At 44.3% G+C, this 19072-nt stretch overlaps 1 protein-coding gene across 6 annotated transcripts in view; it reads right to left on the reverse strand.

The window, feature by feature from the left end:
• The window catches only part of TNS3 (tensin 3), a 339136-nt gene that overhangs the window by 191951 nt on the left and 128113 nt on the right, over positions 1 to 19072 (reverse strand). The gene's annotated exons all lie outside the window — the stretch shown is intronic.

The raw sequence follows: 19072 nt of genomic DNA on the forward strand, positions 1-19072 counted from the left end.
CACCTGGTAATTGTTGTATCCAAAGCAATCTTGTCCCCCTCCCCCCAAATCCTAATTTTTACATTAAAAATTGAAGAGGGCAGATACGCACCTAAACGGAAAAGGGCCTGTTATCGGGCATTTTCGCACATGCAGAAAAATGCACTTTCAATCCACTTTCACAATTGTTTGCAAGTGGGTTTTGCTATTTTGCACGATAAAATCCAGATGCAAAGTGGATTGAAAGTGGATTGAAAGTGCTTTATTCTGCATGTGCGGAAGTGCCCAAACTATATTACAAATTTGACATGCAATATAGGAGGTGGCGCTGGATTTGCGACATTTCTACAACCCGACAGAGCAAGCACTGGAAATCCTTTGACACACCGAAACACACTGCTGAGTCAATTCCAACGAAATCTATAAACAGGGGTCAGATTTCTGATGAAACGGGCGAGAATAAAGGCCACACTGTCGCACAACCTCTGTGGAATTATTAAATGAATATATGGCAGGGTGATAAAACTCTTCCTGTTTCACAGGACTGTTCTAACAAAGCCATTATTCACGGTTGCCTTTGATATTCTTCCACAGAAAGCGGATTTCAAAAAAAAATTTTCCCACATAACATTTTGGAAATGACACACAGTTCCCTTTTCCTGGGTGTGTTATCAGCGGCAGAGAACCAACCAGCAAATACTAGAATTCAACCACGTATTTGTGGATCGGTGAAAACTTCTGGTGAACTTGAACGCTCTCATGCCGCTGAGTTGATCCGGCTAAAAGGCATTGCAAGGACTGTATTCTTGGCTTTTTGGATCTGTCTTGTTTACTACATAGAAGCACTTTCTATTTTCACATTTTTTTCCCTTCCTTTTCAGATGTGAAAAACTAAGCTGCTTGGGCAACGGATAGCATCAGAGTGCAGCACTCTGCTCCATCTCTCAAATCTGACACACATGTTCACAATTCTGCTTCTGGAAAAGCTATTTATACTTTTGACTTCCATCAGCATTCCAAATAAAGTAAAATAGTTAGATTTGATAAGAAAATAACATAGACTTTAATTCCCCCCAAAACTTGCATAGACTTTAATTCCCCCCCAAACTTTGCATAGACTTTAATTTCCCCCAAAACTTGGGAGATTTTTTTTCCCACAAAAAAAGGTGGCATCCATACTTTAAAGCTTCCAGAAAGTTGGATTTGCCAGGCAAAATCTCTGATATAAACTAGTCCCACATCCTATGACAGTGGTGGCGAACCTATGGCACGGGTGCCAGAGGTGACACTCAGAGCCCTCTCTGTGGGCATGCGCAAACAGAGTCCCGCACACACACATCTAGGCTGGCCTGGGCTGCTGGGCTCAATTAGTAGCATTAAACCTAAGACCTAGTTTTGGGGAAGCACTAGGTAACCCTGTTAAGTGCTGTTAAACCCCACTGATTTTCATGCAAAGAACTAAAGCACTATCCTTTACCTGGGAATAAACTCAGTTGCTGGCAATGGGGCTTGCTTCTGAGTAAACCCTCTTAGGGTCGTGATTCACCCATTAGAAGAGTTGCATGGTTGCTTCAAAGCAAAGCCACGAACTGCCACTGTAACCCCTATGCCCAGAATGGGTTGGCCCAGAATGGGTTGACCCAGTAAGGGGGTGGAGACTCGGTGCAGCAGAGAGGCTGCAAGAGCTCTTTTGCAGAAGAAGCAAGGCTACCAGACCTTCGGACCTTGATTTCTATAAGCCCTTAACACCTTGTTAAGGTAATTTCAATATTGTTGGGAGCTACTGGGAAGGTAGTTGTTGTTTTGCTGTGTTGTAAATGTTGGAGTTTATTGTTTCAGGGTTTCTTTTGTAGTTTGTAATGTGGAGTGAGAGTTCTCCTGGGAGACCTTCATCATAAGCGTTGCAAAGTGTCCTGTTCATCAAGCCCTTAGGAGTCTTCAGAGACCAGCCAACTTTGCAAAGAAGAATTTGGACTTGGCAATATCAGTAGACTGTAAATAGAAGGACTTGAAATGCAACCTGAACAGGACCTTGAATTGTAACGTTAAATGTTGATGTTTAATGTTAATTGTAAAGAGAAGTAAACCATTTTGTTGTTTAAAAATTGTTGTTGCAACTCCTTCCAAGTACTGCCCCACAGAACTCACAAGCTGAGGTTACACCACCAAGCTTACTCTGGAGTAATGCACGCCTCGGAGCCAACCAGTTTTTCTAAACTAAAACCTCAGTATTCAGGTTAAATTGCCATGTTGGCACTTTGCAATAAATACGTGGGTTTTGGGTTGCAGTTTGGGCACTCGGTCTCAAAAAGGTTAGCCATCACTGTCCTATGAGTTCATATCCTACAGCTTTTTTTTAACACAGAAAGAGAAAACATCTGAAGTCCCAACTTCAACTTGCTACATTAAATTGAAAGCCCCTGATTGGATGTTGTGAAACCATTGGATCTCAGTCATAGCGAATGGAATCCGTGGGGAATCAGAGCTCACTCACCAGATCACCAAGAAGCGAAAAAAAAGCAAAGACAGAGAGGGCTATGTACCACAAGAGGGCAGAGGATGACACACAGTTCGAAAATCGGTTAAACTTCAGTTTTAAACTTCAGTTTTTCAATACAAGATCACTCATGGAGTATGTCTTCATAAAAGCTACAAAAACTGCCGGGCGAAATTCCAAGGCTATTGACAAGGTTTTATATGTGCCATGATATTCCAACATTCCAAAATTCTCGCAGCCATTTCACAATAGAGGGGGTTAGTTATTTGAAGTTGAAACCATCTGTTTCTATACTGCACAACTGTTGTGCAAAATTTTGCATTTTACACATTATTTCTTTCAAGAGAAGTCTGAAAGGAGGAAGGAAGGGTAGAAGTGTTATGATCTTCCTGGATAATTTATTAAAGTCAGCACAATATATTCAGAATGTATGCCATTACAGTAAGGACAGTGTAATAGTATGTGATCAACTGTCTCAACCTTTCCCATTTGACGAGAACAAATTCTTTGGGAATAAGGAATAGGAAGATATCTGCTTTCCAGAAAAGCTGAGGGCAATGCATTGAACTGTGCCAAAGTGAAGGTTTCTCCAGTGCTTAGGAATCTCAGTGAAACAGATCAACAGAAACAAGGTTGTATGAAGAATCTACAGAAACAAGGGACAGATCCCAGATAGTAAACAGAAGAGCCAAATATTTTACCTGTCCGGGACCCACTTCTGTTCTCATGAACACAATTCCTAAAGCTGAAGTATCCTAAGCTTGGAGTTTTGTATTTCATCACCAACGTTCAGTGGTTTCTTGGTTGTTCCACTGCCATTTTGGCATTATGGAGCAGAAGAAAGTGAGCCCTGAGCAGAGTTACAGAGGGGCCAGGGGTGTGCGTTGCACCAAAGGGGGGGGGGGCAGCAAAAATTTCAAGTTTGTATTTTGTATTTTTTGTGTTTTTCAGTTTTTGGCCTGCTGGGGACGCAGTTTTTAGGCTAGCAGCACTAAAATCTCAGGGAGTTTTCGGGGGACTCTCTTGATGATACCACGCAAGTTAGGTGAGGTTTGGTTCAGGGGGTCCAAAGTGATGGACTCCCAAAGGGGGTGCCCCATCCCCCATTGTTTCCAACAGGAGCTAATAGGAGATGGGGGCTACACCTTTGAGAGTCCATCACTTTGGACCCCCTGAACCAAACTTCATCAAACATGGCTGGAATCATCAGGATAGTCTCCAAAAGATACCCTGAAATTTTGATGCTGCTCGCCTAAAAACTGTGCTCCCTGCAGGCCGAAAACTGAAAGAACACTACAAAATACAAAAAACACAAACACGGGGGGGGGGGGGGGGGAGCAAAACTCAGATTTTGAACTGGGCTCCATTTTCCCTAGCTACCCCTCTGGCCCTGGGTAGATGCCACGATAGTTTCTCAACAGTTCAGGCACAGGGAATTCAGGTGATGGGCTCACGGACTTTGATGCTGCTGCTGCTTATTTATTACAGTTTCACCCTGACCTTCCTCCAAAGAACTCGGGTATACAGTTCTCCCCTCCGCCTCGTGAGACAGGTTATGTCAAGTCTCACAGGACAGCCAAGTTGGTCTGCAGTAGAAGGGCTAGATTCAAGTCCACTAGCATGTTAGAAGACCAACACATTTTTCAGGGTATGATTGTTGGAAAGACAAAGTTCCCTTTGCCATGATATCTGGCAAAGAAAGTAAGCTCATACCACCCAAATCTTGTTGGATTCTAACTCAAATCTTGGTACGCTGAAGGTTATGCACTGAACTTCGTGACAGCAAAGGGGGGCTTGGCCCAATTTCAGACCAGCACCCAAATCACTACACCAACACTGGCTGACCCTGAGTTTTCATTCAGTTGTAGGTTCAGGTTTGTGTAAAAGAGAGTTGGAATCATTAAGGTACTCCAGAAAAGAGCCCCAACAATATTCTGACTGTTGTGAGTTTCCTGGGTTGTGTGGCCATACCACACTACAGCCACACAGCCCAGAAAATCCACAACAGCCAGACGATTCTGGCTTTGAAAGCCATCAACAATGCAATATTTTAATCAAATATTTGTCTTTTATATCTCACATTTCTCCTCACTGAAAACAGAAGTCAACAAAATTCAAAGAGTAATTTAAAGTTGCAGATCTTCAAGAGGCTGAAGCTAGTAGCTAGGAAAGCAAAGATCACATGAAGGTATATATCAGGAAAGGAGGGCAGACAGAAAGCTAGAGCAATTTTAAGGATGCAAAGTTACTTTTAGGATGCAGACAGAGGTGGGATCCAGCAGGATCTCACAGGTTCCCGAGAGTAGGTTACTAATTATTTGTGTGTGCCGAGAGGGGGTTACTAATTGGTGATTTTGCCACGTGATTTTTGCCTTAGTTACGCCCCTTCTCTCAGCAGTAGCGCGCAGAACTTGAAGCAGTCTAGCAGGAGGTGCACCGGCGTGCGCGGCATCCTGCGTGCATTCGTTTCCAGCCCAAGGACCGGCGCAGCGGCTGCGTCCTTGCCACAGCCCCACCAGGAATGCCTTGCCCCCGGAATGCCCCGCCCAGCCCCATTGGCACTACGCCACAGTTTGAATCCCACCACCATGGGAACCTGTTACTAACATTTTTGGATCCCACCACTGGATGCAGAGTTTGTCGGGTGATTAGGAAGACAATTGAGGGGCTTTGTATGACCGAAAGCCAGACCAAGAACCCAATATTTGAACCAAATTTGTCCATCTCAGGGTTTTTTAAAAGAAATTCAGTGGAAATTATTTTCAAGTCACCAGGTTTAGGACGACTGTCTTTTTAACCTGTTCCCCAAGATGTTGCATTTAGTTTGGTGTAGTGAATGTGTCGTGAAATGGTATATGTATATGACTCAGCCCCAAACCATTTCACAATATGGCCTTCTTCTGTCCAAAAAGTAAAATAATAATGATAAAAAAATGGTAGAAGTGTGATTTCTTATCTGACAATAGCCTGCTTTTAAATGCTTTTTAAGCTGAGAGGCAAACAAAAGACCCAAGTGCTCTAATGCATGACCTTTCAGATGACACATCTATACTTTTAAACAATGCAGACATTGTGTGCATTAAAAGCCATTTCATATTCTTGTCACACTACACCTCCTCGGTTTCGTACCCAGTCAGAAGACTCATTCACAGAGCAGTTCATTACACTGACATTAAATCCAACGTAGAGCAAAATATTTTTGCAGATAAGTGATAGCTAATATTACATCACTCTTCTGCTCCTGGGAGCAACCAGGCAAAATCCAAAGGCCACTTGACGGCCGGCAGAAGCACAAATATATGTTTTGTTATCAGTTGAACTTATGACGATTAGATTTGGGAACCCACCAAATCTTCTGGTAAACACAGAGGTAGACTCTGTGCTGAAATAACAGCCTTTCAGTTACCCTTTTCCTTACAGACGTGTATCCCCTATATACACGTATACACACATTAGACAAGAACAAGCAAAATGGCATGCACACCAAACAGATCCACCAAAATCTGCACAGCATCCTTCCAGTTCTGCACCCAAATAACTAGCATGTTATTGACCCTGTGCTAGCTGAATGCCAGTATTCTGTGACTTCCTGCCAAAATGGATGCCAAACACGAAGGTTCTGATGTCTTCTCGTTTTATTTAACAACTGGAACTTACAGGACCTGTCCATCAAGAAGAGATGCTTTGGTTCTTCTCCATTTCACTATGCTTGTAAATGCCCCCAAACCCACAAGTTGGGGTGAGAAGTGGAAAGGATGCTAGTGGATTCCAATCAAATCAGCAACCTCAGACACAGGCTTGGATCGTGAAATAAATGTGTGCTGAAGGAAGCCGTTTCTGTCAGTGATGTGGGACTTCCTTTTCTCCTTCCTCCTGGCATGGGTCCCAATGACCCCTAGAATGGTGTTCCTGGGGGAGTGTGAAGGGGAGAAAGAGGTCCAGGGAGTGAAGGGGAGAAAGAGATCCAGAGGAAGGAGACTGGCAAAAAATATATTTCCCCCTCTGTTCAATGGTGTATCTAGGGGGGAAAGAGGGGGCAGATGACCCCATTCGCCTGGGTCAAGGGGGGTGCATTTGGGCCACCCACACCTCCCTCACCCCTGTGCCCAGTTCCCAGCCAAACTCACCGGCCTGCCCAGCTTGCCTCCCTTCCCTCCCCCCGGCCCAACCCCTGGCCAAACTTGCCCACTGCTTGTCCAACCCAGACTGTCATTTGCCTCCCTCTCCTCCCCTCCCCTGTGCTCAGCCCCCAGCTGAACTCACCCACTGCTGCTTGCTCAGCCCATCCCGCTTGCCCCAGCCTGCATCATTTGCACCTGGCCCGCCACACCGCTTGCCTCCCTCTCTCTCCCGCCCCTGCAACCAGCCCTCAGCCAAACTTGGCCACTGCTGCTTGCCCAGTCAACGCTGCTCACCCACCCTGCCCCGTGCTGCTTGCCTTCCCCTCAACTGGTCCACCATGCCGCTTGCCCAACCCAACCTGCCTCTCCGAGGCCCCACAGCCAAAGGCTGGGTCTGAGCTTAGTCTCACAGAAGGGAGGGGTGTGGCACAGCCCCTGAGAGGCCCCGCCCACTCTGGCTCCTGGCTGCCTCGAGAGCTCCCAGCTGTTTTGCCCGTACCTTCCCTCCCCTCCCTGAGCAGCTGCTGTTGCTTTAAACAGTAAAGCACTTCAGTCGGGCAGGGAAGCCACAGAGCAGAGGTTGCTGCCCCAGCTGGTGAGAAAAGGCAGGACTGGAACCTTCAGTGTTAAATGTGGGGTGGGGGACTATTTCACTGCTTGCCTCAGGTGCTGTTTAGTGTAGGTATGCCACTGCTTCTGTTAGTCGAAAAATTTTGTTGGATCCAGTTCAGATGCCTGAGGCAACACAGACTCACTCCAAAGGTCTTCCCAGGTGCAAACTTCATGGTCTGGATCCCTCAGCGGACTTTCTTCCCTACATCTTCATAGAGAGATAGGCCTATTTCTTTATGACCAAATTTACGCCCCAATCCAAGTCTTAGCCAATGCCTTTGAATTCCTTCACCTATAATGAACATCCCTACTAGGTACAGAGGAGAGTGGGGCAGTGAGTCCTCATACAGCCAACAATCCTAGACAGGGATGCCCGTCTCTAGGGGGAACCCGGGAGTCCCCTGGAATGCCAGTTCATCTCTAGATTGCAGAGATCGACTTCCGTGGAGAAAAGGGATGCTTTTAGGATAAGGTGACCAGATGGTCACCTTTGTGAACTGGGACGGGGGGTAGGCTGCTGCGCATGTGCACGCAGCCGCAGGAGCGCACTGCCTTCTGGGGCGCTGCCGTTTCCCGCCCTGTGACATTGAGTAGGGAAGCGGCAGTGCCAAGGCCGTATGCTCAAACTGCAGCTGGCGAGAGAGGCTACCCGCACATGCCTTCCCCAGAGGCAATGCGGCAGCCTCCCAAAAATCGGGACAATTGAAATAACCTGCGGGACGCGGGACAAATTGTTTGAAGTGGGGACTGTCCCGCCAAAAGCGGGACATCTGGTCAGCCTATTTTAGGATAGACTCCATGGCATTGTATCCCACTGAGGTCCCTCTCCTCTCGAGACTCCATCCCCAAACCTGGAGAAGGCCACGCTACCCCCCACTGCCCATCGGTGTCTGGGGGGACCTGGCAACCCCCATTCCTGGATGTAAGGACAATAGCTACTGTTCTGCTTCTGAATACAACTCTCTGTTTGATTATCATACTGGAGTGGACAACACATATTTATGTCATTTTTACATACAATTTTAGCATAAAAATCGGTTTCTAAGAGCTAGTACTTATAAATCAATGCTGGATCATTTCCGCTGCAATTGGTCGCCCCTTCCTAGGCCTAATTTTGGGTATTATTTTGGGAGACCCTATGATTGTAAACTTCCCAGGCACTCTGAACAGAACTGAAACTGGGGGACTTTCTAGAGACAGCAATCTCAAAGTGGAGCAAAGAAGAAATTGTGGTTTGTAATTTGCACATCTCCCAGGACAGATAGCATCTTGGGGCAGTCCAACCCTCAATTTCCCTTTCTCGGTAGTATTTGTGACTTTTAAAAAATATCCCTTCAGGTTTGGGGATGGAGTTTAATTATCAAGGAAATATTCCTCCTGGCCGTTTCACTTCCGCTTTCTCAAAAGGTCCTTTCATAACTGGAATATTTCCTCACAGTCAATAGCCCTTCAATCCACCCCGAACTTAGCACAGTTGGGGGTGGGGAAGAGCTAAAGGGAAGCACACAAAATTCCCCCCTCAAAAAATTCATCAGATAATGTGTCCTACAACAAGAATACGATAACATTTGACAGGAATTTTTTTTCTACTTTTTAAAATTAATGAGATTTGGCTCATTTTTTAAAAAAAGTAGGAGCCATTGGAGACAGGTTATAAATCTCTGCTATCTGTAAGGGAAGGAAAATAAACCGAAGGATTCTGAGGTAATAAATTTGTTTGGTCTGGCATGAGCTCTGCAAAACTGACTCGCAAGAGGCAGGAAGTAAGCCTGTAGGAGGATTTCGGGTCATTAATACCATATCCCTGGGCTTTGATTTAATCTGCACTCTGCTGAGGGTGTCTAGACTGCGTCTTGAAAAGCAAGACAGAGAAAAGGCAGGAGGCAAGCTGTATCCAGCCTGCCCGCAATTAAAACAAACTCGTGCACTAGGATTTTCAGATTTACGAAATCTGTCGTGGTACCCATGAGACGCTGAAACTAACAGAAAAGCCATTTAGGAAGAATTTAGCAAGCCTGCCCCCATGTGCTTGGGACCACGTGGAATTGGGGTTCTGTTTCAAAAGTATCCAGACCTCTGTAGGACTTTTTGCTATAAAAGGGGCCCATGAACTTAGAATGTATGCATAATGAATGCACACTCAATGGCCCTTTCCACAAAGACTTTAAAATGTTTTCAGCCAGAAAATAAAACATTTCCTCCAAGAAGTTCTGCAATGTTTTTACCCCAAAACATTTTATTTCCATCTTGAAAACGTTTTAATTGTAGTAATTCTTTCGCTGGAAACGTTTGTAAAATGTTTTACCTTGCTGTGTGCTTTCTTTAACACATTTCCCATACCTCACTGCAGCCCCCAGACTTCCACCTTGCTGCCAACTTCTCAGCTCGCTCAGTCGTCTCACCTGTTTATTTTCATCAGTTCATTTTTATTACTTATTTGGGGGGCTAAATCTTCGACGCTTCAAATGCATGACCTATGGGGAATCACAGCATGTGTCTGAAGCATCAAAGCATCTAATCCACCGAAATTTTTTTAGAAAACAGGAATAGTAAAATGGCAGCCAGGAATTGTTTCGAACCAAACTTCACCAAACACGGTTGGTATCATTCGAAGAGTCTCCAGGTGATACCCTGAAATTTTGCTGCCGCTTGCTTTAAAAATGCACTCCTGCAGGCACAAACACGAAAAAACAACCAAAAAAAGATGGACCCAAATTTTTCAGGTATACCCGAATATTCAGGTATAGCCGAATATGCTATTTGTCTTATTCAGGCATATAGACAATCTAGGGTATTGACCAAGCCTAATCAGCAACACTTCCACTTTTCTACAGTTGCGCCCATGATTTTGTAGGCTCCGTGCTGCCGCCGGAAACAAAATGACGGGTGCAAATGTAGAAAAACGAACATGTTGCTGATAGCTCTCTGGAGCACTATAAATGCTCTTTTATCAAAGTGCTGTATTTAACATTGCAAACTTTAACGGTTTTGATCAGAGGTGGGATCCAGCAGGTTCTCACCAGTTCCCGAGAGTGGGTTACTAATTATTTGTGTGTGCCGAGAGGGGGTTACTAATTGGGTCTCCTTTTCCGTTGGAAATTCCATTAGGTCCAAAAATCATAAAGTCCTGTTGTTTCCTATGTGGCTGGTTAGCGAAGGTAGAAAACGGGATAATTCTCCCTGTTGGGCTGTTTTAAAAACATGTTTTAGAAATATGGTAAAGGAGTTCCTTGTTTAAGGAAAGGAAGTAAATTTTGTTTCTAGAAACAAAATTAAGTTATTTGAAAGATATTAAGTATTTGACAAGGCAAGATCAATTAGAGGAGAAAGTAGATTGTTTTCTGTTGGCAGTATATGATGGGACTTGCTATTATGAAGGTTTAAAATTATGGACAGAAAGAATTACACCAGCTGGAGATTAGGACCTTTTTTTAAAAGTAAGAGTTTTTTACAGTAACAGAGAAATTATTAATGCCCCGCCCCCGGAATGCCCGGCCATGCCCCCGTCGTGCCCCGCCCATCCCCATTGGCACTACGCCACTGTTTGAATCCCACCACCATGGGAACCTGTTACTAAATTTTTTGGATCCCACCACTGGTTTTGATGAAGGAGTGGGAAGGCAAGTACTAGGACCCCGACAGAGCACTGCTCCACAAAAATGGTCCAGGAAGTTGTGGCACGTTGATTCACACATCTCCTGTCATCTTTTTGAAGGAAAAGGTATAGAAACATACAAAGAGGTAGAAGCGTATGTAAATAATGCAAATTAACATAGTGTTTATATAACAGTGGGCACTTTTTACTTACAGAGCATTGGGTGGTCCGCAACTCAAGTTACTCAACCCCAGCCTTCTCTGTGGATCTGAAATTCTACTGAACTATCCAAATTGGGTGCTATGAGTAAAGTCAGATAAGGAAACAGGTCCTGCTGTCATAATCATAAGAGTCCAACTAATGCACTGGGATCCGTCACAAGTCTCAATCACAAGAGATCCGCTCCCAGCATTCTTTTCATGCTTAGCCCATTCATGCGCCCATTAACTCTTGCTTTATTGATCGTAAGGTAGAGACAACATCCGTTAACCAAGCTTGGTCCTAATCTATAAGGAAAGGAAATACCTCACACTTAATCCACCACTCTTGTCTATTCACCTGCCCAGATGAAATGAACAAGAATTTATTTCGTATTCTGTTTTCCAGTCAAGAAAAAAAAAATTCACTGCCATCGGAATGAAGAGCTCTGGATAACTAATAAAAAGCATTGTTCATATGGGGGTGGAGGAAGCCTTCTAGTTAAAGAAGCCAACACCAACAGAGAAACTCTGTACAATGGCTGTGCAGTTTCACAATGTCCCATCCTCAAACAATCAAAAAAATCCAGCCCAGTTTTCCAACAGTAGCCCCTTGGCCACACTAAAATGTCTCAGGAATTTAAGACTACAGGCCATACCTGTACACTCCTGACCCAGGGTAGAACAGGTGAACTAGGAAAGAGGCTAGACAATTTCTTAAAGACGCTTCCTCATTTCAGCTAGGCATCCCAAAACCTCAGTCAAAGAGAATGACTAGCCCAGGACAATCGTAGGCTCAAGGAAAACAAAGATATCTCGAAAATAAAATTTAAAGAGGCCATTGCGTCATCCTAAAGAACTAATTATGACCATATGTCAGGCTATGTAGCCCATTCCAAATGAAACCTCTAAGAAAACTAATGCAGGTGCCTTAATGGGCTAAAATAAAAAGGAGGTTGTAAAAAGGACATTTTAGGAACCATTCTGGAGTCAGCATTTCCCCCAGAAAGTTTGTCTTAGTACAACCATCTTTAAGATGTAGTTAAGCAGTCAGCAACAGTAGATATACAACTTGCTCTAAGAGGATATTGAGTTTGCTGAGGGCTTCATTTCCCCTTGGACGGCATTAGTTTGCACTGTTTTTTTTCTGTGTCTCAACAACACGGTCTGAGATACCAATCTATATATTTGTCTCCATCAGGATGAAAAACTGCTTCCTGAACATCTGGTCTGAATTTGCAGATTCTTAATTTTCATTAATGCCCCCTTTTCTTTGGACTTCGGGGGCCAGGTTGAAAATAGCAACTTGGCAGCACTAAAATCTTCAATTATACACACGCACACGCACAAGTAGAGACCCACAATGCCTGCAGGGGGATCTCTCCTCCCATTAGCTTACCCTACCACCATCAATGGCAACGATGCCGGGACCACAACAGTTCCTGCCCCCCCGCCCAGCAATCAACAGCAATGTTGCCCAGCTTATTATGGTTTCCAGGCTACCTCCATAGACAACAGCAATGCTGCCTGGACCACTGTTGCATCTTACCCCCACCACCAGCAACACCATCTGTCCACCATCTCCTTGCTCCCAGACCTGTGGCAGTTCCTTCCCCCATCGCCAGTACTGTCACCAGGGTGCTGCAGCTCCCAGCTCCCAGCTGCCGCTGCCGCCGCCGCCGCTGCCACCCCTCCCCACTGTCGCCAACAAAGCTGGGCCAAGCACCCCTCCTTCCATCACTGCCGGGATGGCCACAGCTCCTTCCTGACTCTACCATTGTTGCTGCCCCGGCCCCAGCCGGTGTAGCTCCCCCCCCCCCATTGTTGCCATAGAGGAGGGATGTGCATACCTGTAACATGTAAAGACAACACTTTTTTATTTGGGGGGGATTTAAACTCTTAATGTATTTTTTTAAGATTTCAGATTTCTCTGCAAACCTGGCGGGCCTCCCGCGTTCACAGGAAAGGCTGTTTTGTGTAAGCAATTTGTGGATTTCAGTAGAGACAGGTGGAAGCTGTTGCCTCACCTTTCCTCCTATATTGGTTTCATTAGACAAATACAGAGTACAGCGAACTTTTTAAAAACACGTCTGCATTCAGAGAACATAGATATCCACTCAAAGGGGGGGGGGGACAAGCCAGCAAAGCACCAGGGCAGTTTGGATGTTGTTACCACCAATTTGAGATTATTAATTTAAAACATTGTACATCTTATTTTATGAACAGACTCAAGCGTACTGCAAAGTCTTTCATAAGTTGTGGCAGCACCATTCACAGTTACAAACACTTTCTCCTTTTTCCCATGCAGACAACTTCTAACACTGTCAAGAGGAGAGCCCCAACAGCTTTGCGTGGTTCCTACCACCAGAAGAACCGAAAAGAAAAACTAACAGAGACGAAAGCTCTTTCCTTCCCCCCCCTCCCCAGTTCTCAAACAAGGTCACATTTCTTGTGGCAAACAAGACACCTCCTTTATAAATCAGGGCTAGCCATTGTATTCTGTGACAAATGAGGCAAAAACTTGCCCACCAAATCAGACCTTAGCAAACCCTCTACAGACCAGACTCTGGTTTAGGGGACAAGTGACAGCCAGCGTCTTAAACATCGTGCTCGACTCAAAGTTGAGGTGGCTATTGGCCAGAGTGAGAACTAACACTTTCCCTCTTACCTTTTCCTCGGAGAGGTTTATGACATCCTTACAGCAGAAGCATGTATGTGTATGTTGTTCAACCTCTGAGGAGTCATTGGAGCACATTCTATTAGTCTGCCCAAAATTTATAGATCTCAGACCTAGCTTGTTTTTTGAGGCCCCAATACCGGTCTATCCGTGCCCCCCAAATTCTGATTTGAATAACCTCCTGAACAATGAGGATCCCAAGCTATTGGAAACGGTGGCTAAATTTCTGCTCGATATCGTGAAATAATCCTCTGGGTCTCTTCTTGTACTTCCCTGATGTGTGCACGCTTGGAAACTATGAGTGGTTGTTACTTTGTCAATTTGTACTCGGATTAGACTACCACACAGTTTTATCTGTATTTCATCCTGATGCCTAATAAAGGTCTCTGAATCTGAATCTGACAGCCAGAGTTGCCAAGTCCACTGCCACAACAAACTATGACTAGCATTAAAAAAAGGAAGCCGGAAGGGACAAGAAAGGGAAGGTTAGATGCCATTCATCTGTTCCTCTAACACAGTGGTTCCCAACCCCTTGGCAACCCATTTCCCTAAAACTGCACCCCACATTAGCAAATCCATTACATAATTTTTTTCACGTACTCCCAAATGCTCTGACACATATTCCAGTTACCAATGGTGGGATTCAAATAAGTTAACAACCGGTTCCAGTGGTGGGATTCAAATAATTTAACAACTGGTTGTTTACAAGCACCATTTTAACAACCGGTTCTGCTGAAGTGGTGAGAACCTGTTGAATCCCACCACTGCCTGTTACCCCAGGTTGGGAACCCCTGCTCTAGCAGAAGCACTTTCCTCTAGTGAAAGGAGGTGTCTCCTGTTGATACAGCATCTTCCGACAAGAGAAAGCTCCTTTTGCCAGTAGTCAGCACTTCCGCTACCAAAAGAGAACCTAACATTCAGGACTGCAATATTAATTTTTGGACTTTTAAAGTGTAACAACTTAATTCAATACAATACAATACAAAGACCTTTATTAGGCATATTTGTGCTACATAAAATTACAACAAGAAAAGGTGTCACGTATGCTGTTAATTCCCTCTTAGCGACACAACCTGCAACAAGTAGTGAGCTGTTTTTCCTAAAATCAGAGGTTCATTGCTATTAAATAGTTTTACCAGGCAAACTTTGGGAGAGGCTTTACCCATGATTGATGATAATAGCGCTTCCCTCTGTGAATTGTATTTTGGACAGTAACATACAATATGCTCCAATGTTTCAACTGCGGTAGGACAATGTGGGCATACTCTGACGGATAGGGGGAGCTTCCCAAACCGACCTTGTAAAAGGGCAGGGGAGAAGACACTGCATCTGGCTCTAGTCAGAACCCAGCGTTGTTTGGGATCTGAAACTTGTAATAGATCATTGGCCATCTTGCCCATGTCGGGATTGATACCCAGGTGTAATGGGGAGCATGATGTTGTTGCATGGCTGATTAAATATTGTTGCTCCTGATCAAGTAGTCTAGTTTTAAATAGACTGTATATTTCTTGGGGGTCAACAACATAATTCATGATGCATTATTTCCTTTCTATTCCTTTCTATTTCCTTTATATTCGAGTCTTGTAGATCATTGGCCATCTTGCCCATGTCAGGATTGATACCCAGGTGTAATGGGGAGCATGATGTTGTTGCATGGCTGATTAAATAGGCTGACTGCTCCTGATCAAGTAGTCTAGTTTTAAATAAGGAGCTGCTTGCATATTTCTTAAAGGGTCAACAACATAATTCATGATGCATTATTTCCTTTCTATTCCTTTCTATTTCCTTTATATTCGAGTCTTGTAGATCATTGGCCATCTTGCCCATGTCAGGATTGATACCCAGGTGTAATGGGGAGCATGATGTTGTTGCATGGCTGATTAAATATTGTTGCTCCTGATCAAATTAGTCCTAGTTTTAAATAGACTGCTATATATTTCTATGCAGGAGATTAAACAACGCAATTAATTGGTGATGACATTATTTTCCTTTCTATTCCTTTCCTATTTCCTTTATATTCGAGTCTTTGTAGATCGTTGGCCCATCTTGCCCATGTATCAGGATTGATACCAGGTGTAATGGGGAGCGCAAGATGTTGTTGCATGGCTGATTAAATGGTATTGTTGCTCCTGATCAAAGTGAGTCCTAGTTTAAAATAGACCTGTATATATTTCTTGGTCTGGGTCAACAACAACATAATTCATGATGCATTATTTCCTTTCTATTCCTTTCTATTTCCTTTATATTCGAGTCTTGTAGATCATTGGCCATCTTGCCCATGTCAGGATTGATACCCAGGTGTAATGGGGGGCATGATGTTGTTGCATGGCTGATTAAATATTGTTGCTCCTGATCAAGTAGTCTAGTTTTAAATAGACTGTATATTTCTTGGGGGTCAACAACATAATTCATGATGCATTATTTCCTTTCTATTCCTTTCTATTTCCTTTATATTCGAGTCTTGTAGATCATTGGCCATCTTGCCCATGTCAGGATTGATACCCAGGTGTAATGGGGAGCATGATGTTGTTGCATGGCTGATTAAATATTGTTGCTCCTGATCAAGTAGTCTAGTTTTAAATAGACTGTATATTTCTTGGGGGTCAACAACATAATTCATGATGCATTATTTCCTTTCTATTCCTTTCTATTTCCTTTATATTCGAGTCTTGTAGATCATTGGCCATCTTGCCCATGTCAGGATTGATACCCAGGTGTAATGGGGAGCATGATGTTGTTGCATGGCTGATTAAATGTTGTTGGCTCCTGGTCAAGTAGAGTCTAGTTTTAAATAGACTGTATATTTCTTGGGGGTCAACAACATAATTCATGATGCATTATTTCCTTTCTATTCCTTTCTATTTCCTTTATATTCGAGTCTTGTAGATCATTGGCCATCTTGCCCATGTCAGGATTGATACCCAGGTGTAATGGGGGGCATGATGTTGTTGCATGGCTGATTAAATATTGTTGCTCCTGATCAAGTAGTCTAGTTTTAAATAGACTGTATATTTCTTGGGGGTCAACAACATAATTCATGATGCATTATTTCCTTTCTATTCCTTTCTATTTCCTTTATATTCGAGTCTTGTAGCACCTTAAAGATCAACAAGATTTTCAGGGTAGAAGAACGTTGTTAAAATACTTTGCCAATTAATGCACCAAAAGTGGATAATGGGCTGGTTAAGTATATGGTGATTGCGGCTAAAACTGCATTTGCTGGAAGATGGAAAAGCAGAGAATGGAAAAACAAATTAACAAAAGGCATGACAACAGCGAAGCTAACATCTCTGATACGTAACAGACGGCCTACCAGATTTAGCAAGAAATTTAGTGGTTTTTTGGACGACACAGATCAAGATCTGGGTCAATAACAATGATCATGTGGATAAGAATAAATGTTCTATTTAGATCGCCTTAGGCTTGGAAATATTAAGTAAAATATTACAGGATGTAAGTTTTAGATGTTGACAGATGTAAGTAAGCTCCACACACAACTTCTTTCTCTAATAATGATCTCTTTTATTCTTTTATTCTTTATTTTTAAAAATTAAGATTTTCAAGTTATGAGCTTTGGAGAGACAAAGCGCTCTCTCTCTCTCTCTCTCACTCTCTCTCTCACTCTCTCTCTCTCTCTCACACACACACACACAGACAGACAGGAGTCAGATATGAGCTTTGACCCTCCAAAGGTTATACCCAAAAAATCTTTGGGTATGATTGAGGGACTGGAGCACCTTCCTTATGAGGAGAGGCTGCAGCGTTTGGGACTCTTTAGTTTGGAGAGGAGACGTCTGAGGGGGGATATGATTGAAGTCTATAAAATTATGCATGGGGTAGAAAATGTTGACAGAGAGAAATTTTTCTCTCTTTCTCACAATACTAGAACCAGGGGGCATTCATTGAAAATGCTGGGGGGAAGAATTAGGACTAATAAAAGGAAACATTTCTTCACGCAACACGTGATTGGTGTTTGGAATATGCTGCCACAGGAAGTGGTGATAGCCACAAATTTGGACAGCTTTGAAAGAGGCTTGGATAAGGTGACCAGATGGATAAGGTGACGGGCCTTTCCAGCCCGGGACGGGGAAGTGGCCGCACGTGTGCATGTCAATAATGGCTTGGCGTCTGCGCCAGCAGCAGAAGAAGCATGCCACGGGCTTCCTCGCGGCTTACCGTTTGCAGCCCTGTTACAGAGGCGGACAAGCCTTTAAGCAAGCCTCAGAAGCTTCCAGCGATAAGCTACACAAGGCAGAGCAACCTGCTTGGCCAGTCAGAAACAGGAAACCCCAAGACACTACTTTGTGAGTACCTTCTAGGCGCCTATTTCAAACGATGCTTGGCCTTGTACAGGAGGCAAAACGGCAGCCTTTAGCGGCTCCCCGGTCAGAAACAGGGAAGCGCCCCAGAAGACACTGCTGCAGCGGCAGTGCCTTCTGGGGCAGCCCTGCTTCTGAACTGAAGGCGCTTGGCTGCTCTAAAACGATGATATGCCCTAAGGAACCCATTGTCCGTAATCGGGACAATGGCATAAGACCAGCGGGACGTGGGACACTCTACGCAAAAGCGTGAGTGTCCCGCGAAAATCAGAACGGATGGTCACCCTAGGCTTGGACAGATTCATGGAGGAGAAGTCGATCTATGGCTACTAATCTTGATCTGAGATTGCAAATGCCTTCGCAGACCAGGTGCTTCGCAGACCAGGTGCTTCGCAGACCAGGTGCTTCGCAGACCATTGCTTTCACATCCTGCATGTGAACTCCCAAAGGCATCTGGTGGGCCACTGCGAGTAGCAGAGAACTGGACTAGATGGACTCTGGTCTGATCCAGCAGGCTCTTTCTTATGTTCTTATCTTGTTTGTCGCTAAGGTGCCAGGCTCAAATATGTTCTACAGCAGACTGGCATGGAAAGTCCTCTGAAACTATGTGGCATAGTGGTTAACAGCAAGTGCATTCTAATCTGGAGGAACCGGGTTTGATTCCCCGCTCTGCCACCCCCGCTCTGCCACCTGAGCTGTGGAGGCTTATCTGGGGAATTCAGATTAGCCTGTACACTCCCACACACGCCAGCTGGGTGACCTTGGGCTAGTCACAGCTTTTCGGATCTCTCTCAGCCCCACCCACCTCACAGGGTGTTTGTTGCGAGGGGGGGAGGGCAAGGAGATTGTAAGCCCCTTTGAGTCTCCTACAGGAGAGAAAGGGGGGGATATAAATCCAAACTCCTCTTCTTCTTCTTTTATGACATTTGTATCCTTTCCTCTTCAGGGATGGTGGCATTATGCCCCCCCCCCCCATCACCATTAAAAAAAAAATTATACCTTCTGAAGTTAGACTGAATGACAAGAGTCGGTGACCTTCACGTGTGAACAAAGATTTGAACATGGGTCTCCCCAG

This window comes from Sphaerodactylus townsendi, linkage group LG11 (assembly GCF_021028975.2).
Source record: "Sphaerodactylus townsendi isolate TG3544 linkage group LG11, MPM_Stown_v2.3, whole genome shotgun sequence".
Taxonomy (NCBI): domain Eukaryota; kingdom Metazoa; phylum Chordata; class Lepidosauria; order Squamata; family Sphaerodactylidae; genus Sphaerodactylus; species Sphaerodactylus townsendi.